The following is a 25,287-nucleotide window of genomic DNA, read 5'->3' as shown; positions in this document are numbered from 1 at the left end:
CACATACACGCATACAGACGTGTTATTTTTCAGCTACAAGAACTGAAAGCCCCACATATCACAGATAAGGGTCCCTTGTACTATTCCCTGGCCAGTGTATGTCACGTGAATGCCCCCTGACCTGTGAGAAACCCATAAATGCCCCCTGACAAATGTATGATGTATGAATGCCCCTGTGACACACTCCCTGGGAAGGGAGGCAGCTGCTCATACTCTCCTCCGTTATCCCGTCCGGCCTCACACTGTGCTGCTCTGTGAGTGCAGGCAGTGCTTCTAATGCTAAGTGCCAGTGTTACAAACTCGTGTAGGGCTAGATAACACCTAAATGTCGGTGTCCCGTTATTACTGGGTGTGTAGTGCTGTCTGTGCTGCTGCATTCTCGATGTTTCCCATTGCTGTTCCAACCGGCCAGTTCCTCCTCACCCTTCCCTCCCTCTTCTTCTTTACCCACCAGCTTCTCCTCACCCATTCGTCCCTGCTTCTAATATGCCCGCTGGCTCCTCTTTAGTCACCTGTCCGTGGCTGCTCCTCACCAGCCTGCCGACTCCTCCATCCTTCTCCTTTTGCCCTGCCGCTGTCACTGTTCTATCCTATAAGGTTCCCCCACTCTATCTCTTCGCGCTTTCAGATCCCTGATTGGTGGATACTCCGGCCATCCACCAATCAGCAACATGAGTGCCCCCAGATAGAGAGAGTCTGCTGTGTGGTGTGAGTGAGTAGAGAAACAAAGTATCACAGCCTATGAGATGATGCAAGCTTGCCGCTGCAAGTGCCGATAGGCGGATTGCGGCCACATCAACCACTCGACCACCAGGGCTCTTACTGCAGAGGAGGTGGCCCGAGACACTAGGTGACAGTTCGGCTTGGGGTGCACATGTCACTCTGCTCCGCGGCCCAGCCCGACCCTGAAGTACATCAATAAAACAGTCAATAGATCTAATCTAAGATTGTAAGCATTACATTTAAGATTACTGTATTGACCCTGAACATGTTAATTCAGTGGTAGTGTTCAATCACTGGCTTATTCATTATATACTCCTGCATGTGCGAGAGAGTGTGTGTAATTAACTAATATATATATTTGATGTCAGGTGCATAAATATTGGGACATTGACAGAATTTTCATATTTTGGCCTCTATTCACCACCACAATGGCTTCGAAATGAAACAAACAAGATGTGCTTTAACTGCAGACTTTCAGATTTAATTTGAGGGTAATTACATCCAAATCAGGTGAACGGTGTAGGAATTACAACGGTTTCTATATGTGCCTCCCACTTTTTAAGGGGCCAAAAGTAATGGGACTATCAACTCAAAAGCTATTTCATGGACAGGTGTGGGCTCCCTCGTTATTTCATTATCGATTAAGCAGGTAAAAGGTCTGGAGTTGATTCTAGGTGTGACATTTGCATTTGGAATCAGTTGCTGTCGACTCTCAATATGAGATCCAAAGAGCTGTCACTATCAGTGAAGCAAGCCATCATTAGGCTGAAAAATCAAAACAAACCCATCAGAGAGATAGCAAAAACATTAGGTGTGGCCAAATCAACTTTTTGGAACATTCTTAAAAAGAAAGAACGCACCGAAGAGCTCAGCAACACCAAAAGGCCCGGAAGACCACGGAAAACAACTGTGGTGGATAGCAGAAGAATTATTTCCCTGGTGAAGAAAAACCCCTTCACAACAGTTGGCCAAATCAAGAACACTCTCCAGGAGGTAGGTGTATATGTGTCAAAGTCAACAATCAAGAGAAGACTTCACAAGAGTGAATATAGAGGGTTCACTACAAGATGTAAACCATTGGTGAGCCTCAAAAACAGGAAGACCAGATTAGAGTTTCCCAAAAAACATCTAAAAAAGCCATTACAGTTCTGGAACAACATCCTTTGGACAGAAGAGACAAAGATCAACTTGTACCAGAGTGATGGGAAGAGAAGAGTATGGAGAAGGAAAGGAACTGCTCATGATCCAAAACATACCACCTCATCAGTGAAACATTGTGGTGCTAGTGTCATGACGTGGGCATGTATGGCTGCCAATGGAACTGGTTCCCTTGTATTTATTGATGATGTGACTGCTGAAAAAAGCAGCAGAATGAATTCAGAAGTGTTTCGGGCAATATTATATGCTCATATTCAGTTAAATGCTTCAGAACTCATTGGACGGCGCTTCACAGTGCAGATGGACAATGACCCGAAGCATACTGCAAAAGCAACCAAAGAGTTTTTTAAGGCTAAAAAGTGGAATGTTATGCAATGGCCAAGTCAATCCCCTGACCTGAATCCGATTGAGCATGCATTTCACTTGATGAAGACAAAACTGAAGGGAAAATGCCCCAAGAACAAGCAGGAACTGAAGACATTTGCAGTAGAGGCCTGGCAGAGCATCACCAGGGATGAAACCCAGCGTCTGGTGATGTCTATGCGTTCCAGACTTCAGGCTGTAATTGTCTGCAAAGGATTTGCAACAAAGTATTAAAAAGTGAAAGTTAGATAGGATTGTTTAGTTTGTCCCATTACTTTTGGCCCCTTAAAAAGTGGGAGGCACATATAGAAACCGTTGTAATTCCTGCACCATTCACCTGATTTGGATGTAATTACCCTCAAATTAAATCTGAAAGTCTGCAGTTAAAGCACATCTTGTTTGTTTCATTTCAAAGCCATTGTGGTGGTGAATAGAGGCCAAAATATGAAAATTCTGTCAATGTCCCAATATTTATGCACCTGACTGTATATATACACACACATACACATATACATGTATATATGTATAAAAAAAAAATAGGAGGCGCACAATGAAGTACGTTTAAAAACCAATTGTTTACTGAAAACAATTAAAAACCACTCACATATAAAATTGTGATATATGGGAATATCACAAACAGCGCATACAGAAATAAGACCTCCCCCGTCATCCCACATCAACCGGCACCACTGGTGTCCTCTCCAATCCACCAGCGCTTCCTGGACTTATGACGTCACAGCATCTGTTATAAGCCAAGCCTAGTGCCACTATAATTTACTTTGTATATGTGTATATTCCTTTGGTGTGGCATTGCAGTATGTATATATATATATATATATATATATATATATATATATATATATATATATATATATATATATATATATATACACATATATACACACACACACACACACTGTATATATATATTTTTTATATTTTTTTGTGCATTTGATTCATGTCTTGTATTAGTTTGCAATTTTTAAGGTTTTGCATTTATTTCATGTTGTGCATTTTTTGCATTTCTATTTTGCTTTTCTTACATTTTTTTAATTATATTTTTTTCTATTTTGCTTTATATATTATTTATATTTGGTTATATTCTTATTTGATATCATCTGATTATTTAGATTTTAATTTTTATTATGTTTTATTTTATTCATTCTGCACTGCGTTATTTTGGTTTGAAGTTCAAGGGTCAGACTGTCTCTGTTACTATCCTGGCTTTATGATTGACAGTTAGTGGGTGGGTAGTGGTTCATTGTTATAAATTCACTATATTTTTGGTCTAGTGACCACCTTGTCTCCTGGTCTCCAGTAATACCTTATTTGGCCCGCTATTGTGGGAGACACTCACGTCATATGTAGTAGGCTGTGGTGGCACCTATGTGCGTTTCTCTTGATATGAAGGTGCCTGAGCTAGTTGTTGGAATTTATATTAATTACATTTTTTATATGTTCCTGTATCCTATATCCCCTTGTTGTATCGTAATAAAGCCCCCTTTTTTAAAATACCACTACTGATGATGGGTCATTTCTGCTTGGTCTAAAGCCCATCATCACTGGCACGTGTGAAGGTATTCGGGGTATCAAGGGACCCTAGAGGAGTGACCGGGAATATATGATTATATGCTATCTCACAAGAGTTTCTATGGTACGCATATCTATAAATATTACTCTATAACCTAAAAAGGAATTACTACGCTATATATTCTCTTTCTTGTTTCTGGCTCTGTTTGGAGCCCCTCCTATTAAGGTCTACCAGCCACCAGAATTCCAGGTTCATCCTATTACCTGGATTCACCAGGCAAAGTCTCAGATAAGCCATAAAGTTTTTTTTATCTGATACACACATTACCTTTTAGAGCACGTGCACAAATATCTATAATTTCTCACACTATTAGGAGCATGCCCTTTCCACCCCTCTTTTTCAGATCACAACCATCCGGTTGCCAAACGGACAAGACTGCTGCCTCCTTTTACCAGAAGGACATACGTGCCGTTTTGGATACAAACTCCACACTAAGATAATTGCACCAAGAAAAACATTCAGGTAATACTTTGTGCACGATCCTGGAACGAACACTAATTTTATATATATATATATATATATATATATATTTACACACACACACACTCACATATATACACACATACACTCAAATAGGAGACAGAGGGGCACAAGTAGTTGAGTCTATTAAAAGGATAAATATTAATCACAGGAATATATTGCATGCACATACTGTAGATTTAATAATAAATTACAAGCCTCCAGAAAACATGCACGGCAGTAGGGGTTTTGCAAGGTAAAAAAAAAACTTTTACTGCACTTCGATGTTTCCTCAGGAAGGTTACTCTTTGTAGTTCCTGAAGACGGGGGGTACGCTCCCCGAAATGTCAAAGTGCAGTAACTGTTAATCTTTTACCTTGCAAAACCTGCAGTATCGTGCAGGATTTTATTATATATTATATATATTTATATATATATATATATATATATATATATATATAAACATATCCACCACTACCTGCATACACAGGGTTTGGAATTCAGCCAGCATACCATTTAAAGTAAATAACACTGTTTAATGTCCCATCATCGGGTGAGAAGCCATCAAAAGACACTGGTAAAACAAGCAGTACTTGGCGTCAGGATTTCAACAGCTGTTTCAAATTCTCCTTCCTCAGGGGATACATACACATATAGATTTCCATCAGAAAGGAAATATTGGTGCAGTAGAAAAGCAATAAGGGTATTTATACAAAGAAACATGATTTGTAATCAGTTGTTTTGTTGTTGTAAGACTACAGACTATCCCATTGCAGAAACATTTAAAAAAAATTTTTTATCATGTTATTCTTAGTGACTACTACTACTACTGCTACTACTACTACTACTGCTACTACTACTGCTACTACTGCTGCTACTACTGCTGCTACTACTGCTGCTGCTACTGCTGCTACTACTGCTACTACTACTACTACTGCTACTACTACTACTGCTGCTACTACTACTACTACTGCTGCTACTGCTACTACTGCTGCTACTGCTACTACTACTACTACTACTGCTGCTACTGCTACTACTACTGCTACCACTGCTACTACTACTGCTACTACTACTGCTGCTACTGCTACTACTACTACTGCTACTACTACTACTACTGCTACTACTGCTGCTACTACTATTATCTACTACTACTGCTACTGCTGCTACTACTGCTGCTACTGCTACTACTACTGCTACTACTACTGCTGCTACTACTACTGCTACTACTGCTGCTACTACTGCTACTACTGCTGCTACTACTACTGCTGCTACTGCTACTACTAGCAATCTAGCTATAGCTTCTAAAAAAAGCAAATGACAATCATAATCAAAGTTCACCCATTTAATGCTAAGGAAATATACATACCACATGTCCTACTGGCTATTACTCATTGCTTCTTTTCTTTCTTGGCCTGCTGAGCATAGACCGTGAGCTTTTATGCACTACAAGAAGAAAACATTGAATACAAATATTAATAAATAGTTAGGTCCACTCAGTTGTTGTTTAATCAAACAGGTTGCTGGGCTTATATGCTAGATCATATATTGACAGACAAGTAACGCCTAGAAAATAAACTTCTAGTCTATGTAAGCATGTTAAAATTGTATTTCTATTATAAAGTGTCCATCCACATGTTTATTTATGTGTCTGTGTGCAGATCAAGAACTCGTCTTGCATTGTATTTTCAGGATTTAATATTAACATTTGTACATTATTAATACTGCATTATAGATAGAATAATACACAATAATGATAAGCAGAATGTATTTCTGATACAGTTTTGAGAATTAAATCTTAATGTTCATTCCCCTGGCGCCAGTCGTATCTAATGAGGATGTTAGGACTGTGAACAGATTATAGACAGGTTCCAGAACATGCACTGGTTAACTCAGTGCTTCCATATTGTTGCCTCACAGAGGTAGTAACGTAGCTGGTACTGGTCCACAAACATTAAGTGAGTTGTGGTGGCACATCAAAATTGGGGGACAGTAATATTTGTTTTTGGGCAAAATATTTTTAATGAAAATATGTGAAAGCTCTGCTGTGCAAAATCAGCGAGTATAAATGCTGGAGGACTACACAGTGGTTAATAAACTTACATTAAAAAAAAATCCAGGAAAGTGTCCTCAATAAAATAATAATAATAAGAGTTTATTGATAACGCTGCTAGTTCTAAATAAATTACAAACCTTACTTGGTCTGGAGAGCACTGAATAATTCCACACAAACACAGATTTTAAAATTAAATTACAATGCTTTTACTTAAAGAAAGATTAATCATATCATTTTTGACAATGCAGACTTGCATCAAAATAAGATTACTGTTATACCAACAGTAGTAGGAAATACTTCTAATACCCCTTTCACATTGCCAAAATAACCTGGGTTATTCCCGGGTCGACATGATTTAAAATGCACCAAAATGAATAACCCGGGTCGACCGACCCGGTATTTCAACCCGGGTTAAAAGAAGGGTTAAACACGGTTCGGACCCGGGTTATTTGGCTCTTAAATGATACAGACCCGGGATATTCGACCTGGGTCTGAGAAAATAGTGCTGATTGGCTTTTTCCAGTCAGCTGACAAGCCTGCACACAGAGCACATGTCTCTGTATTTACATTACTGTCCTGCACTGCACACTTTGGGCCTGATTCAGACTCGGTCGCAAGCGCTGAGCGCTCGCAACCGGGTCGATGTTTGCCCACTGGGCATGCGCACAACGGAGCCGCCTCCGTTGTGAGCATGCGCAAGACCCGGCTAGCGACGGGCGCTCAGTCGCTCTGTGTCTCGCACCGAAGGGGGCGAGCTATCGATGGTGATTGACAGCTCGCCCCGTTTGGTAGGCGGGCAGGGTGGGTGGCTGGCCAAATGGAGGCGTTCCCAAAAGAACGCCTCCCATTTGGGGGCGGCCCCACTGACATGACTAGTGATGTCAGTGGTGAGCTTCCAGCTCTATTTAGAGCCGGAAGCTCACTGGGGCTTGCGGCCAACGAGACCCTACCGCAAGGGTCTCGTCACAAGCCCGATGGTCGCAATGGTCTTGACCATCGCGACCATCAACCTGACCGCTCGCAACAGCTTTGGGTGGTCACGCACAGCTATGCGAGCGGCCAGGAGGCCGAACAAAAAAGAAATAAAACCCTGATTCAGAGCGAGCGCTCATTCAGAGCGTCCGTCTCTGAACCAGGCCCTTTGCACACTTTGCATCTGTGACATGTGCTCTGTCGGCCATGACTGCTGCACTGCAAGCATTCCCCAGCCCCTCCTTTTTCTTTACTGAAAACATCATCATAATTGTGAGCCAATAAAATCCTTTAAAAATTACATCACACTGTTATAACATGGGCAACCCGGGTTAAGTTAAAAGGCACCAGATCTACAATAACCCGGGTTATTATGGCGATGTGAAAGGCCCTGACCCGGGTTCAAAACCCGGGTCTGACCCAGGTTTGCGATGTGAAAGGAGTATAAGAGAAACTTGTGACACCTAGTACAAAACAGGATAGCAGTCAGCCAATACTTCATACATACACAACGGCACCCCGACCCTCGTTCTGCATTTTCTCGTCTGTTCTCTGACTCCCCCCCCCATCTCTTTTGCCGCTCCTATTTATACCCATTTTTTGTTTATACATCCAGTTAATATTTGTGCGTACTAAGTCTTCATTGGCCATCTATGCCTAATGGTGCATACACATGGGACGATTTTTTGAACGATTTGTCGTTAACAACAAATTATTAAAAAAATCGTTCAGTTTCTGAGGTATAACTATGAATGAAAACTACAAATGCGCGCTCCCGTTTGTAGTTTTCGGGCATCGTCCGAACTTTCTGTCCAACCTGACGATAGTCAGGTTCGACATGTTCGGGGATGAGGGAGACCGGCAGTGATCGAATTTGTTCATGAAATCGTTCAGTGTTGAGTGTCGTTAACAACACTGAGCACAAACTGCCGGGGACACATGGGACGATGTTCGTTCAGGGAGCATCGTCCCGTGTGTACGCACCTTTAGACATAATATTGACGTATTTCCGAGTTATCTTATTGTTCCCATTCAAGAATCTGTCATCGCCGATTTGGCTTTCATTTCTGCGTATTGCAGTTAAATGCTCTCTCAGTTAACTCATTGGTTTATGCAAAAACTAAGACCTGCTACTGTCAGCCATTCTCTGCATGATAAAACTTATACATTTTAAACCTATCATTCTTATTGCTAGAACAATTTATATAGCAGTTCAACCTATGCATATCTCAGCAGTTAATCACACCTGCAGAGACCAAAAACACTAATCTCTACACTTTTTAATACATCATTTAACATACTTTTAGCTAAGATATAACACAAAATGGCTGCTGCATTAGACACACACTTGCCTACGTTTAGAGAGGAAAGGAAGGGCCTTATGCTCCCTAGGCCTGGGGCCATTCAACAAGTGTGGCATTCCGCAACTCGCACAACTATATATAAATTCTCAAACGATTTTCTATATGCCCTAAATTGCAGTGCAGGAAAAGAAAACAGGTTACCCCCTCAGTGATAATCACTGAATAATCTAAGAACGATTGCGATACAATTTGGCGCTGTTAAAATAGACAGATGATAAACTTGTAATACTGTAAAATGAAATGAAACAATAAAACGTCTAATATAGTATTACACTCCTTTATAATTCCAAATCTGTACAGATTTCGTTAATAAGGAAAATGCTTCACAATACCATATTTTCACCACCTTATAGGTTTTCCTTCTCCTCCTCAGATTTATAATTTGCAATATCACGTTTATGGGAGTCACATATAGCTAAAGAGTATACATGAGATGGAATTGGTATATAATGCCGGTGGCTGAATAGCCGCCGGATCAAATACCGACAGCAGAACTCCGACGGACCTAATTCCCGACTGGGGCTGGTAAGTAACCTAACCGTCGGGCTGTCAGTGTCGGGATATGGGAGGGTGGGACAGCGCCGCCGGTACCCTGACTACATCCCCATGAGATATTGTGTGATATTCTTTTACATTTTTGCAGCATTTATTTGCAAGGTAAAAACATCCAAATTGCACATTATAAATACCGAAATACTTTCTGCTTATTATTGTGTGTTGTTTTATCTTCCTGTTCTATCTATAATGCTGTATTAGTATTAATAATGTATAAATCAGTATTCTAACATAGCAGTAAAAAAATAGATTGGTGAACTGTTACAAAGATATATATATATATATATATATATATATATATATATATATATATATATATGTTCTCTTATAAGAAATCTGTAAATTAAAAAAGTAGTGTTGCCAAGATGGTACACCTTAAAGTTCACTGAAAAAATAAAGTGTCCCCCCAAAGTGTTTCCAATCCTGTCTTTTATTTCATCGAGTAGAACCCATGATCTTTGTCTCTTTGTCTGAGATCAGACAGCACAGAGAACATGTGAGAGAATATGCCCACTGACACATGATTATTTAATTTGCACTACTCCTGCTAACTACAGATGTGTCCATATACGTCTTCTGTGCGCTACAAGTCGCGTTGAACATGACGTGTGACTAGGTAGCGCTGAGCTTTTCATGCGGCATTTTACCTTCTAATGCGCCTTATTCGCAAAGCGATGCGAATAGGACACACAAGTAGTGATGCAACAATTCTGTGAGCAACTGCGGGTGTATCTGCAATTCTGCATGCAAAATGGTACATAACATTGTCACAGCCGCTAACACTGTAACATAGCATTTCACATGCACCCACAGTTGCACACACAATATAGGCATGCAGCATATCATTTTATCAGCAGAAGCTGCTTTTGTATCCTATTTGCATTGCTTTGCGAATAAGATGAATTTAAAAAGGTAAAAAGTTGCATAGAAATAATAAAATGTCAACGTTTCAGAACGGAACAAATAGTTTTGAAACGTTGACCATATATTTTGGGCTCTAAGTGAATTATTAAGTAGTAGTGCCGCCTGAAGGACTCTATACATTTTGGGATGGGTACAGGATGCCGGTGCTGGGGATCCAGGCTGTCAGAATCACGATGCCAGGATCCCAACAGGGTTAGAATACCAACACTTGTCGGTCAGTATTGTAATCCTCCCTACCCTATCCCTAAACTCCCTCCCCCCCGATAACTGACCTTAACCTCCCCCTAGTGCCTAAACCTATCCTTCCCTGCACCCTAAACCTACCCCTCCCCCCTTAGTGCCTATCACTAACCCTCCCCCTAGTGCCTAACTGTAACTCTCACCCCCAACTCTGCCTACTTACCTTTGATATTCTGGCGGTCAGGATGCCGGCTCCGGGATTCTGAAAATTGTCAGGACCCCGGCGCCGGCAGTCTGACGCCGGAATCCCCGCGGTCGGGATATTGACCTCATCCAGTTTGTACCATTTTCTTTATAAAATATATATATATAACCATACTATAGAGGCTAAACGGCAGCACTCACGGGGCTTATTCAGAGGAAAAAAATTGCACTAACACGGTGTGTGAATGTCCGACGTTTCGGTATACTTAACCATTTTCAAGGACAAGGGCACCTTTATTATTGACTACAACCTGAGTGCCAGAATCTTATGGATCTATATATGACCATATAGTTTGGGTGAATTATTAAGTCGTCTTGAGTGCCACCATTTTTGACTCAAATAAATAATTTTATATATATATATATATATATATATATATTTACATATATACATACAGTCAGGTGCATAAATATTGAGTCATTGACAGAATTTTCATATTTTGGGCTCTATTCACCACCACAATGGCTTTGAAATGAAACAAACAAGATGTGCTTGAACTGCAGACTTTCAGATTTAAGTTGAGGGTAATTACATCCAAATCAGGTGAACGGTGTGGGAATTGCAACGGTTTCTATATGTGCCTCCCACTTTTTAAGGGGCCAAAAGTAATGGGACTATCAACTCAAAAGCTATTTCATGGACATGTGTGGGCTATTCCCTCGTTATTTCATTATCAATTAAGCAGGTAAAAGGTCTGGAGTTGATTCTAGGTGTGACATTTGCATTTGGAATCAGTTGCTGTCGACTCTCAATATGAGATCCAAAGAGCTGTCACTATCAGTGAAGCAAGCCATCATTAGGCTGAAAAATCATAACAAACCCATCAGAGAGATAGCAAAAACATTAGGTGTGACCAAATCAACTGTTTGGAACATTCCTAAAAAAAAAAAGAACGCACCGGAGAGCTCAGCAACACCTAAAGACCCGGAAGACCACGGAAAACAACTGTGGTGGATGACAGAAGAATTATTTCCCTGGTGAAGAAAAACCCCTTCACAACAGTTGGCCAAATCAAGAACACTCTCCAGGAGGTAGGTGTATATGTGTCAAAGTCAACAATCAAGAGAAGACTTCACAAGAGTGAATATAGAGGGTTCACCACAAGATGTAAACCATTGGTGAGCCTCAAAAACAGGAAGACCATCTAAAAAAGCCATTACAGTTTGGAACAACATCCTATGGACAGATGAGACAAAGATCAACTTGTACCAGAGTGATGGGAAGAGAAGAGTATGGAGAAGGAAAGGAACTGCTCATGATCCAAAACATACCACATCAGTGAAGCATGGTGGTGGTAGGGTCATGGCGTGGGCATGTATGGCTGCCAATGGAACTGGTCCCCTTGTATTTATTGATGATGTGACTGCTGACAAAAGCAGCAGAATGAATTCTGAAGTGTTTCGGGCAATATTATATGCTCATATTCAGTCAAATGCTTCAGAACTCATTGGACGGCGCTTCACAGTGCAGATGGACAATGACCCGAAGCATACTGCAAAAGCAACCAAAGAGTTTTTTAAGGCTAAAAAGTGGAATGTTATGCAATGGCCAAGTCAATCCCCTGACCTGAATCTGATTGAGCATGCATTTCACTTGATGAAGACAAAACTGAAGGGAAAATGCCCCAAGAACAAGCAGGAACTGAAGACATTTGCAGTAGAGGCCTGGCAGAGCATCACCAGGGATGAAACCCAGCGTCTGGTGATGTCTATGCATTCCAGACTTCAGGCTGTAATTGCCTGCAAAGGTTATGCAACAAAGTATTAAAAAGTGAAAGTTAGATTTAGGATTGTTTAGTTTGTCCCATTACTTTTGGCCCCTTAAAAAGTGGGAGGCACATATAGAAACTGTTATAATTCCTACACCGTTCACCTGATTTGGATGTAATTACCCTCAAATTAAATCTGAAAGTCTGCAGTTAAAGCACATCTTGTTTGTTTCATTTCAAAGCCATTGTGGTGGTGAATAGAGGCCAAAATATGAAAATTCTGTCAATGTCCCAATATTTATGGACCTGACTGTACATACTGTCATACACATATACAATACATACATATATACAGAGACACAGTCACACACAAACATACATACTGTCACACACATAGACATACATACTGTCACACACACATACATACTGTCACACACATACTATCACACACATAGATACTGTCACACAAATATGCAGTCACACATATACTCATACATATATACAGACACATAGTCACACTTATACACATCTATATAGTCACACACATACATACTGTCACCCACATACATACTGTCACACACTTCCGTCCGGCTCCTGCAGTGGGTAATGGGACTGACGTCATGACGTCTGTCCCATAATGCTGAGCGCGCCAGCCCGGGAGGACTGGCGGGCGGCGGCGCGGACCAGAGCAGCAGGTAAGTATGTTATATATATATATATATATATATATACACATACATACATATTTTTTTTTAACCTATCTGCAGAACGGGGGAGTGGGGTGGCTTCTACTGGGAGGACCTCTACTGGGGGTGGGGGCACCATTATTGGGAGGACCTCTACTGGGGGGGCTACTACTGGGGGCACTTAATCGGGAGGGGGAACCTCTACTGGGGACTACCACTGGGGGCATTATAAAAGGGGCCTACTAGTAGAGGCACTGCACTTGGGGGACCACTACTGGGGGCAATAATAGGAAGGGCCACTACAGGGAGCACTGGATAGGGGGGATCACTACTGGGTGCCTGCATAAGGGGATCCTACTGGGAAAACTGCATGGGGGGGGCTACTGCTGGGGGCACTATATAAAGGGCATTGCATGGGGGGGGACACTACTACTGGGGGCACCATATAAAGGGCACTGCATCAGGGGATACCGCTACTGGGCACACTGCATTGTGGGGACTGCTACTGGGGGCACTGCATAAGGGGGAACACTACATGGGGCACTGCATTTGGGGGGACCACTACTGGGGATACTGTATAAGGGGCACTACTATGGGCTTGCATAAGAGGGACCACAACTCCATACTGGGGGTACTGTATAAGGGGTACTACTGGGGTTAAGGTGCATATGGATAGGAATGTTCAGTGTGAAAATAAAGGGGTGTGTCATGTTGACACGCCCCATTTTAAGTGACCACGCCCATTTTTTCGGCACATCGCCACTGCTATAGTGTCCCACTTACCTTACACTCCTCCTCTCAGTGCTCCCATCCATGCTGCTCCTGACTTCAGAGTGCCGTGTAGCTCCGCCCCCTACTCTGACTCCGCCTCCACCATTCTTCTCAATTAATTTCAGATCGCAGCTGCTGTAGCTGCGATCAAAGACTGGGGGGCCCTTCAGAGAGAGAGGGGGGGACACACAGGGGCACTTGAGCAGCCTCCCCCCGTCTTGCTGCACCTGCTGGCTTTATGTTTGCACAATGCACGAGAGGGGGAGGAGGGCGGGGCGATGCACCGAACCTGTGCTGCTGCTTAACTTACCTTTCCTGCCGGTCCTGGGGCCTCTCCACTTCTTACACTATCAGCGGCCCGGGCCTCGGTACTGCTAGTTGTGACAGGCAGCCGGCGGGCTGCCTGTCAAGAAAGAGACTGCTAAACTTTGGGCAGGTAACGTGTATAGGGGGCGGGGCCACATGTGACAAGCGGCCCCACAACCCAATCGGCCCACCGGGAATCTTCCCGCTGTAGGTAACGGCCAATCCGCCCCTGCCTGTTGGGTATATAGAACATCATACCTCAATCAAGATGACTGGCACTGATAATGCAGAGTTGTACAAGTCCTGATCATCCTCTGGACACAAGTAAGCAGCAGAGATACTTTATAAACAATGAGTTATCTCTCAGGCAGGCTAGTTATGAGAGAATATGGTTCATGGTTTCACTAATGGCAATGTACTTGTACTGCGTCTTTACCAAAGAGTATTTATGTCTAATATAGCCAATACACATAAGGCATAAATTAACATTTATCTGGTCTTATTAACAAAGTTAACATGTTCCGTATACAAATCTCATATTCCTTATCAATTCAGTATACTAAAAAATAATGAAACTCAGTATAAGGACTAAGTATTGGAGATCAGTACAGACCACAATCTTGTATTCATACAATTAGTGGAACACATATCAGCAATGCTATTTATGTTTGTTCTTTTTTTTATTGATATAAGGCTTGTAGAACCTTTTTAGCAGCAGTGATAAGTGTTCCATGTTCTAATTTCAGATCATTAATCATTATAATTTATTGTATGATGGTCATTAGCACCTATTAATTTTATTGTTTATATCGTTTCTGCCTTCCATTGGCTGCACTAATATTTTTTCTTGACGCATTAAAAAGACAAAGCATAAAGGTAATCGGCCTCCCAATTGTCTATTTTGCTGGGTCAGTACTTATCCCAGCTCTTTCCAAAAGCAGAAATCCTGAAAACATGACCAGCTGGAGATATTTGAGATTTGGAGTGAACACTGCCCGAAATTCTAACACATTAGCCACTTGTCTGGCATGGTCGTATCGCCAGGCTGTTAGTTACCTGACATGGTCGCAAACAATGCAACTGGAAAATAATCTTACAGCAGCCACCAATTGTAGAGGGACCTCCTAACCCCTCTGCACCCTCCCCCAGTGTGTGGGGGGGGGGGGAAGAGAGAGAGAGAGAGACTGTACTAGGAGGATGATTGGAGGTGGATCACTTCAACAGGAACGTGATCTGAAAGTCTTGATAATGAAATTAGGCAAACTGGACTGCCTCAAAAGTAGAGACTATCTTGCCTATCTCATGCAAAAATGCACCAGCAGAACCAAGGGTGACAAGACTAGAGTCTGTAAAGAAAGAATATTGTTCTCTGGGAGAAACAACCACTGAATCATGGTGTCAAAGAGCATCTACAGGAAGAGCCTCCTCTGTGAAAGGACCAGATTGGATTTGGCAGTGTTTATAATCCATACTTGTACTTGCAGAACATGTTCAGTCTCTGTCATATATGTTTTCAAAAAAGACATACAGGGAGATTTCTTATTTAGATGACCTTCTAATAAAGGCAATGAATGACTACCCCCGGAACTGATAAGTGCCACCATCACTTTGGTAAACATTTGGTGGCAATATCAAAAGGAAGATCCCCAGATAAGAACATTCAAGAAAGCATCCTTCATATCCATAGACACCATGAATTCCCTGCGCTCCCTGCTGCTGACTACAGAACTGAGAAAAGGTTGCAATTGAAACCCAACAACCTCTAGTCCACATGCCCAGGGACAATAATACCCACTGAGAGCAATTTCTAAATAGCTCGAACTAGAGCAAGATGCTTCCTTGGATTTACCACCGCACCTGTTAAAAAGAAATGTTGTGTGGCTTAACTAGGGAGACGTATAATGTAACCTCTTGTAACAATTCACCTCACCCAAGCATCTGAAGTGGAACCAACAAGAGCAAATCAGTTGAGCCCCCCTTATGGGCCCCCTGCTCATCACACTTGATGCTGTTCTGTGTCTAAGGCCTGAGCAGCTTGCCCTTTCCCTAAGTGTCACGGGAAGCTAGGACCTGACCCAGCCAGTCCCCTTCATTAACCTTGTGCCTAAAAGGAATGAAAGTAAGGTCTTTTAGGCTTAGGAGCAGGAGGTGGTAGTAAAGAATATCAGCCTGTCCCCTGCCCCCCCTGTAGCCAAGGAAATAATTTTGTCCAACTCTGGACCAAACAAAACATCTACAGCAAAGGGAAGAAACTATAAAGTGCTTTTGGACTCTGTATCAGCTGCCAAGAGCACAGCCTAAGTGCTCAATGCAGAGTGGAGCAGCCGCCAGGAAAATGTAATTAAACGGTTATTAAAAATGTTATTGAAAATTCAAGGCCCTACCAGGCCTGCATTAATAGCCGTTTCCTCCAGGTAAACCGAATATGCTCCACCTTTGAGAGCAAATAAATTCTAGGATTACTTGAATGAATAACTTCCTCCGATTGTACAGCCCAGCATTCCACTTTCCTATTGCCCCAGTTTGAGGCCAGGATAGGAGATGAGAACAGTAGTTTATAATACACCATGAACAGTAGTCTTCAACATGGCTTCAATCTTTCTATCTGTATTATCCATCAACACCACAGCATTAGGGATAGCCTTCAATAGCGGCATAATCAATTCATCTACTTTAGGAGGAGATTCCTACTTCCTTCTATCTGCCGCCGGGATTGGGTAAAAAGACTGAAGCCCCAGAGAAAGCTGAAACTTTCTATCTGGATGAATCCAAGCTTCACAAAAATGATCTAATTCAGGGAAGGAAGAAATGGGCTGCATCTTTTTCCTTTTGAACAGTGCAGTATTCTGTACTTCAAAGCCCTTTCCCTCCTGAAAATGAAGTAAGGGGGCTTCGGACTGGGAATGAACACGGACCCCCTCCTCTCACTTTGCACTAAGAAACTGAGCCTGACACTTGGCAACAGTGTTTGCTTGTACTAACACTATTTCATGGAGAGCTTTTGGAGCATTCACCTTACCAGACATTTTTTTTTTCAAAATATTTTTATTTGAATTTTAAACAGAGAATACAATAAATTGTATAGATAAATGGAAAATAAAACTATGGGGGGGGATGATGGAACAGAAAGTATCAATAATTACATTACTGACAATATATGACAATTCAATAATTCCCAGGGGTATAACCCTACATAAAAAAGAAAATATATATTTTTTTGTATACAAATCGTACAACACACTTATTAAATACACTAATTTATTTATAAGAGGGAAAGAGAAAAAGAAAAAAAAAGAAAAGGAAAAGAGAAGTAAAAAGAAAGAAGGGAAAAAGAGAAAAATTGCCTGCAGTGCAGCCCAAAAACATCTTTAACTGAAGCTACTAATTTAGCCAAATTGAATAGGAGGATCAGACTAAGACATCCTAGTTTTGTACCATAATGTAGTACGGAAGCAATTATGAATTTGCTGTTTAATTGAGATATTTAAAGTGTCAATAAAAGATTCAAATATAGAGAAAAAAAAACTTCCAGTTGTTGTTCTTTGTGTAGAGACGTCTCCACCCATTCCATCTAGAACAGATTAAAAAGCTTGTCCTTAAACATTTGTATAGAGGGAGGGGAAGCTTATATCCATTGTTGTAATATACACTTCCTTGCCGCGGCTGAGAGAATCAAAAGTAAACTTTCGACAACCTGGTAAAATTGTAGAGGTGGCTGTGACAATGGCAAAAATGGCCCATTCAGGGGACAACGGCAACATTTTTTTATCAGTTCTGATAAAGCAAATTGCTTAACTTGAAGCCAAAATGCTTTTATCAAGTAGCAATTCCAAAGACAATAGTAGTGGGATGCTTTTGGTCTCGTACATTTTGGGCAGGTGGATGAAGGGGAAAACCCAATTAAAGGACTATGAGAAGGAGAGAAGTACCCTCTATAGAAAATTTTATAAAACATTTCCAGATAGGTCATAGCAGATAAAACTCGAAGAGAGTATAATAGAGCCTGTAATATTTTTGATTCACTAAGGTCAGGAAAGTGCTTCAGCCAATGTGTTATTCCAGTTTCATAATGACCACTATACTATGGTACCCTAAGAACATTATAAAACAGGGAGATGGCACCCCTAGACCCAAACAGAGGATTGGAGGGCTGTGTCCAACTGATTCATCCAGTCCATAGGAGAAAGAAAAGAGACCACTTTAGAGGCATAATGCTGTGCTTGTAAAAAGGACAGGTTATGAGCATGTAAAAAGGGAAAAGGGGCCTGAGATTTAGAAAAAATAATGGGCGGTGTGACAATTCTGTAAGCTGACGAACTATATTAAGACCATTAAAGGCCTAGAACGTAACTGGAAAGGAGGCCAGGCCATGAAAACTGATGTTACCTAACAGAGGAAGAAATAGGGAATATGAAGTATTTAGGGGCCATTTATTACGCATAGTGTGCCAGGCTGACCACGCAGACATTATTAGCGGGTTGTCGAGCACATCTGCAGGTATGTCAAACTTATCTAAATGGAGAAAGCACATTAAGTCCATAGTAGGAAGAAAGGATTTCTCTATCAAATAATTGGTATACAGGTTGGAATGTGAAATCCAATCTTTGATGTGTCTGAATAGGGCCGCATAATTATACAATGCCACATTTGGGAAATTGATACCCCCTTCTAATATATTGCATTGCAACAATTGCAAACTAATGGTGCATACACACGGTCAGATGTGTCAGAAGAACGATTTGCATACGATTGAATGATTTCAGCCTGTATTAAAATGAATGAAATCGACCAAATCTGACTGCTAACACATCAGATGTCAGATATCGTTATCTGACAAACAGGAACGCGCTTCGTTCATTGTTGCCCACATGTCAGATTTTTTTTTCAGATATGAACGATTATTTAAATAGTTATCATTCAGATCTGAAGAAAAATCTGACCGTGTGTATGCACCATTTGTCGAGGTTTCTTCTTTTTCCAAATAAACCGCCGAAAGGCTGTAATAATTCTCTTGACATCTTACCAGACATTTTTAAAATACGAGGGCCGTCTGAAAGGTAATGAGACAGATTTTTTCATTCAGTATCAGATGACTCCAGAGGATCGGAACATTTTTCTTTTTCAAAGTAGCGTACTTCACATTCAATAAATTTTTTGCAAGGATTCAAAGATGTGCAGTAGACTGTCTTGTGACTGCGTGACAGCTTTTTCAGTGCTGCAGCATTTTTAACTTATTCATCTTTTGAGAACTTCTTTCTGCGCATTTGTTTTTTCAGGGTTGGGAATGCCCCGAAATTACCGGGTACTAAATCCAGCTATATGGAGGGTGTTCCAGAGCTTTCCCATTTCAGTCAGTGCTGCCAATGCAACAGCATCAACATGTTGTCGGGCATTGTCTTGGTGCAAAAACCAATGTTTCTTCAGCAAATGTGGTGTTTTCTTCCTCATGGCTCCACGCAAATGGGTTTTCAGTACCGTGCGCATCAAAGAACAGAAGAAGCATGACTTTACATGCCGAAAGGAGTCACACTTTTTTTTGGGTGGAGATGAATTAGCATTTTTCCATACACTGGACTGTTTGGATTCCAGATCATAATGATGAATCATTATTTGTCACACGTCACAATCAATGTCAAGAAATCAGGTATCCTCCCCGACATTCGAACTGTGTTCTTGCACAATTCAACTCATTACATCTGCTTTTCTGTGAGATTTCTAAGTACCCACCTGGCACATATGCGGTGCATTTTCAGTTCCTTTGTCACAATATGCTGAACCCGTTGGAATGAGATACCAAGTGAAGCTGAAAGTTTGTGTAAAGTTAAACTACTGTCATTTTGCAACATCTCCGCAGCTTTGGCAATGTTGACATCTGTAACCCGCGGTGGGTGATCTCCCAGAACGCGCGTCGTCAATCAGTCGCATATTACCCTCTTTGAAGTGCTTCCACCACCAAAATACTGCAGCAAGGCTTAAATGTTTCTCCACCGAATGCTTGCCGTAACATTTCAAGAGTTTTATTTCCGCTTTTTCCAAGTTTAACACAAAATTCAAATCACATCTCTGACGTAATCTCAGACACATCTTCCTCATCCGCCTGACGAAACGTACGATCTTATACTCGCTGTGACCAAACAGACAACTATGGCAGTCCAACCGCATGTTCAGACACATTGATCTATGAGCTTCACAATAACCAGCATAGCGTTGCCACGTCTACATATGGGACAGAAAAACAAAGGCAGTCTCATTACTTTTCAATCAGCCCTCGTAAATTAAACCAAGGAACAACTAACAATGTCACACCTGTATGAACTGCTTAAAGGCTAATCAAAGTTATGCTACAGTCACCTAAATTAACTAGTAACTGAATCCTTCTTCCCAGCACTGTTACAGGCAGGCAGGCGAAAAAAAAAAAACACTTTAACAGTAACAGCCTGCATGGTATAGAGAAGGAAGTTTCTGTGACAGCATCCAGCCACAGAACATGCAGTTGATTAAAAGCCAGTTCAAGTGCCTGGAAGGAGCTTTCATGACAGGCAATCCCACAGGAAGCGTGCCAAAGCAGGAAGTGCTGAACAGGCACCTCCCCTTGTGCTAAGCAATGGGGACAATCACCACAAACACTAGTCCTCATGCCCAGCAAGTAGGGATGGACATTGGAAGCCCGGCATTGAATGGCCGCTGGGCTTCCAAAATCAAATCCAGCGATGAAATGGCACCTAGCCATCGCATCACAACCATACCACCAACACTTTCACTTTTCCAGAGATAGGTCATCAACAATATCAGTCCATAAATCATACTCAACCGCAAAACTGATAGAAGGCTCTGTAACTATCCACAAAAAAGCTAATCCTTCTTTCTTAGGAAAGGGTTTGGAATTATCCCCATCATCTAAACCCAATTTATTTGCATCGATTTGTATGCAAACTTTGTAAGAAACACAATTTTGCTTTGAAAGAATTTATAAACAACAAATAAGTCTAGTTAGGGATGCCCGCAATCTTCCATATTATTCACCATTGCCATAGTGCTGCAAGGCTTGTGCTATTAGAGATTCTTCCTCGATCTGTGGGACAAGGAGAAGATTGCCCTATGGACCTGATGACGGACGCAATCGAACGATTGTTTGCCATTGCGCATGCATATAAGCCGCACTGCGCGTGCGCAGCAGTTGCACTGCGATCACGGACACATATAGAAATCCATCACAGAGTGAGTGACAGGTTGTCAGCGTTCAGGGGTGGTGGTCTGAGAAACGCAGGCATGTCTGTCCGTTTAAATGCCGTTATATGGGCGTGCATAAATTAGCCACTGCGGCAGGTCAGACCTTCCGCAAGGTCAAGATGGCCCCCGATGTTACCGCCATTTACGCAGGTCTGAGTTGTCGCACACAGGTGAGAAGGCAGCAGTGGGTGTCTTTATGCTCAGGCGATAGCATTAGTGTCCATCTCTGAATCAGGCCCTATATGCTAATGACCTGTTATTGTTTTTGTTAATTTTTTTGATATGGAGCATTCTTTGCCATCTCTTTTGGCAATGGTGGTCGTCTATGGCTCTCCCTCAGAGATATAGATTATCTGGGACAAATTGGTTTTCCCTATTCTTCCTGGTTTCACTAGGCTTCCTTCATATGAGTTTCCCCTGAGGTTATGAACTCCTTGAGGTGGTGCACTCAATTTAAATACCTAGATGTCCTGTATAAAGTGGCCGATTATATTGCTCTTAATATGCAACCCCAGGTGAATTATTTTAAACTGAAATCATACTTTGCAGATTTATTCCCTACATTCACTCCTGTTTGATGACTTGTTCTCTTTTTGGTTTCTCTTTCTGTTAAGATTCAAGTGAACCTAGTGAAGGTGATTATTCAATTTAAACTACTGTATACCCTTCATTACAATTCATCTCCCATAGTCCCTTCTCCTCCTCCATTGCCAGATATGTGACTGTTTGAGGCAATACGCGTGCCCGTACTGCATTTAAAACTTTGTATAGGTCCTAATGGTATGGGGGGCTTGATGCTCCCTTATATGAAGCTATCATCTGGCTCCTCAACTTACAACTTGGAGTGGGTCTGTGCACCAGAGCATGGGGATTCACACGGGGCTCTAATTAAGCAGGCAGGTTTGCAGTTTACTCCACTACAGTTTTTGCTTGCTGGGATCCCACTTGCGCATTGTCCCCTTATTCTGGTGTAGGCACACAGGGTTTGGCAATCAGAGGTAAAGATTTTGGACGACCATGGAAATTCTACTCTACATTTTGGGACAATCCTAGTTTCCCTGAACTGCAATCACTAGAGCCTTTGGTTATCTTATGAGGTTTAGTCTGTAGGACAGCTTTATCAAGATGGTGCCCTAATATCTTTTGCTCAGTCATGTTCTACACATATTTACAGCTCCTCCATTCTCCTGTGGCCTTGCCCGTTAGTTTTCATATTTTGCTCTCAAGTTATGCATGTATAGGTAGGACCGGGATTCATGTTCCATTATGGGATTCTTGGACTCGCATATTTGGTTTGCACCTTAAAAACTTTCTAAAGCAGTATTCGTAATTGTATGTTAAGATTCTTATGTTGGCTAGGTTTGTAGCGTTCCCGCTAGGCTGTTTCAGCGGGGAGCCTTGCCCTGCCCTATTTCTGAAGGGCAAAAAGCACCCTGCCCTCCAGCACGGCGCCCCGCTGAAACAGCCTGCAGTTTCTGTCCTCCACCCGTGGGCCGCAGTGTCCTGCGAGTGGGCAAACTGGCAGAGCAGTGATCACCGCCAGTGAATGGACGCCACGCTTGGGGGATGCCCGGCATGGCCGGGCACGCCTCCAAGAGTGACAAAAAGGGGACGCGTCATAAAGACACACCCCATTGGCCACGCCCTATTTTCATTGGCCACGCCCCATTTTCAGCACACGCAGATGTGCTCTAGCTCTAGGTCTGGCACCCTGCCTGCTGCCAGAGCTAGAGTGACACTAGGTTTGTATTGCTGCGTGTTGGATGCGCCCCCAAGTTCCTGCTCTAACTGGCTCAATCTGGTCAACTCCACAATTACCCATGAGCATCTTATCTATGTCAAGAGAAAACGCCCACTTAAATTTGAAAGGGATGTTTGGTTCCTCTGGCAGGCTTCTCTCTATGCCTTGGAGCTGAAGCCCTCCACCACAGACTATATTCATGCCCAGTGGGTCTCCTCACGTCCCTGAATTCTCTTGTGCACTCTTATGTTCACTTGGTTTGATTTTCCACTTTTCTTAGTTATATTAACAATATTCTATGAAAATTCTAAAAAAAAAAATTGTACCCCTATGTTAATAAATGGTGTTGAAATAAGCTGCAGAATAATCTATTCGAACCCTGGTAGGATAGTGAAACAGTGTGTACTTTGAAGAATAATATTGTAACACTGCATGATTCTTGCAGTAATAGATTTATATCTGACATTTTATCCCTTGCAATATAAAGGTTCTTACACTGATCATTTCTAAATTTCAAGGACAATTTTACACATATTAAAAACAACAACCTGATACTATTTGAAATAAAAATCCTTGAATAGCTAATTTCAGAAACACAAACCTGTCAATAAGGGTGGTGGCATAAATGTCCAAGCTACTAATGTTTATTTACTAGAGGTTAAGCACCATTTTAATTATTTAAATTTTTCCATACAATTTTTTTTTTACATCTCAATATCTGGTGGAAATTATATTTCTGTTCTATTTGGCTCTTGCACTGACAGACAAGACTGGTAGCTTTATTTGTTTCTCACCACTACCTATTATCACCTCCCCAAGATTCAGAAAGCTTTAGGCCCTCATTCAGAGCCGCTCGTTAGCGGCAGTACGCTCGTTCCGAGCGATGTTTGCACATCTGCGCATGCGTACGGTTTTTAGTACGCATGCGCGAACCAGTCAGTGCGGCCGAAAATCGTTTGTACGCTATATAGCGAGTGCCTGCTATTTTGAGTGACAGAATGAGGCGTATGTGGGTGGTAACAGGGGAAGGTGCTAGAAAATGGGGAGTGGATATCCGAACGCAGGCGTGCTTAAAGGTCAAAACGGGCGTTTTATGGGTGTGTATATTTAAAACAGCAGCGTCATTGACCACGTCACTGGGTTATTTTATAGCCAGAACTGCTCGCAAATTTGTGGTAGCAAACACCAACCACAAGAATAGCGAGCAGTTCATACGCTGGTCGATGTACTCGATTAATCTAATAAATAGCGGACATGACGTATGGTGCGAGCGGCCAGGGGGCGTTTTTAACAAATAAACGAGCGTATGTTTTGCTCGCTCGTTCAGACTTAGAGGTGTGAACAGACTGCAATGTGCGTACGGATCATTTGAATAGCCACCCCTTGTTTTTAAACGAACGACCGCAAATAGCGAACGGCTCTGAATGAGGGCCTTAGTTACTATAGAACAGGGTCCCTCATTGTAATTTTCTTTAGATTTATGTAGCATTATTTGCAAACTAATATTGTATTTCTAAAATATCATATCCACCAAGTTCCTTAGTTAAAAGAATACAAAAAGGGAAAGATACATTATTTTCTTACTTGTAACGCGAAGTCCGCATGCGCTAAAATTCCTCACGAAGAAGACATAATTGCTACAAGTAAAATTTTTAAATGTGTATTTTAGTGTGTCAGTCAGCAAGCATATTGTAAGGTTAAGAATCATTTAATTTGTAAATCTAAATATTTTGTTGGATTCTTGGTACCACAATGGGTACTAAATTTGCTCCCAGCTTTATTAAACCAAAATTTTTAATAAAAAAAAAAAAGAAAAACCTTACATCAACACAAATTTAGAAAATGGTAATAATGTTTTCACAGAAAAAAGCAAAACAGTTCCAGACTACAACTTGAATTTATATATGCTAATTAATCTTTACAACAAATTCTCATAAATTGAGCATAGCTGCCAAAGTTTGCTCCAAATAGATTAAATGCAGATATTAATGAAGAGGCACCAGGTCCTGACAGGCGAAACACAGATAACAAAATTTTAGAAAGCAAACAATGTGCTAGACAACTTTTTTTCAGTCAATAAATGAAAGATCAAACCCCTTCCCCAATATCAACAAACCTACAAAGATCCAGATCCAATACTTTATTTAATCAAGACTTCAAATGGTTGTCAAAATAACTGCACTCCACCAATTAACTTTCTCCCATGGTCAACATGAAGTCAAGAGAATTAGGAAGCAA

General features: G+C 41.5%; 1 protein-coding gene across 7 annotated transcripts in view; it reads right to left on the bottom strand.

Moving 5' to 3' along the window:
- The window catches only part of B3GNT4 (UDP-GlcNAc:betaGal beta-1,3-N-acetylglucosaminyltransferase 4), a 93,422-nt gene that overhangs the window by 4,644 nt on the left and 63,491 nt on the right, over positions 1-25,287 (bottom strand). For all 7 annotated transcript variants that reach the window (XM_088449079.1, XM_088449081.1, XM_088449076.1 and 4 more), the window contains one exon: positions 5,661-5,737. The gene's annotated coding sequence lies outside the window, so the exon portion shown is untranslated. The remainder of the gene's footprint in view (positions 1-5,660; positions 5,738-25,287) is intronic.

The sequence above is a fragment of the Taudactylus pleione genome, unplaced genomic scaffold, assembly GCF_031769625.1.
Source record: "Taudactylus pleione unplaced genomic scaffold, aTauple2 ptg000479l, whole genome shotgun sequence".
NCBI lineage: Eukaryota > Metazoa > Chordata > Amphibia > Anura > Myobatrachidae > Taudactylus > Taudactylus pleione.
Note: the sequence above shows the minus strand (reverse complement) of the source record. Positions and strands in the feature narration are given on the sequence as shown.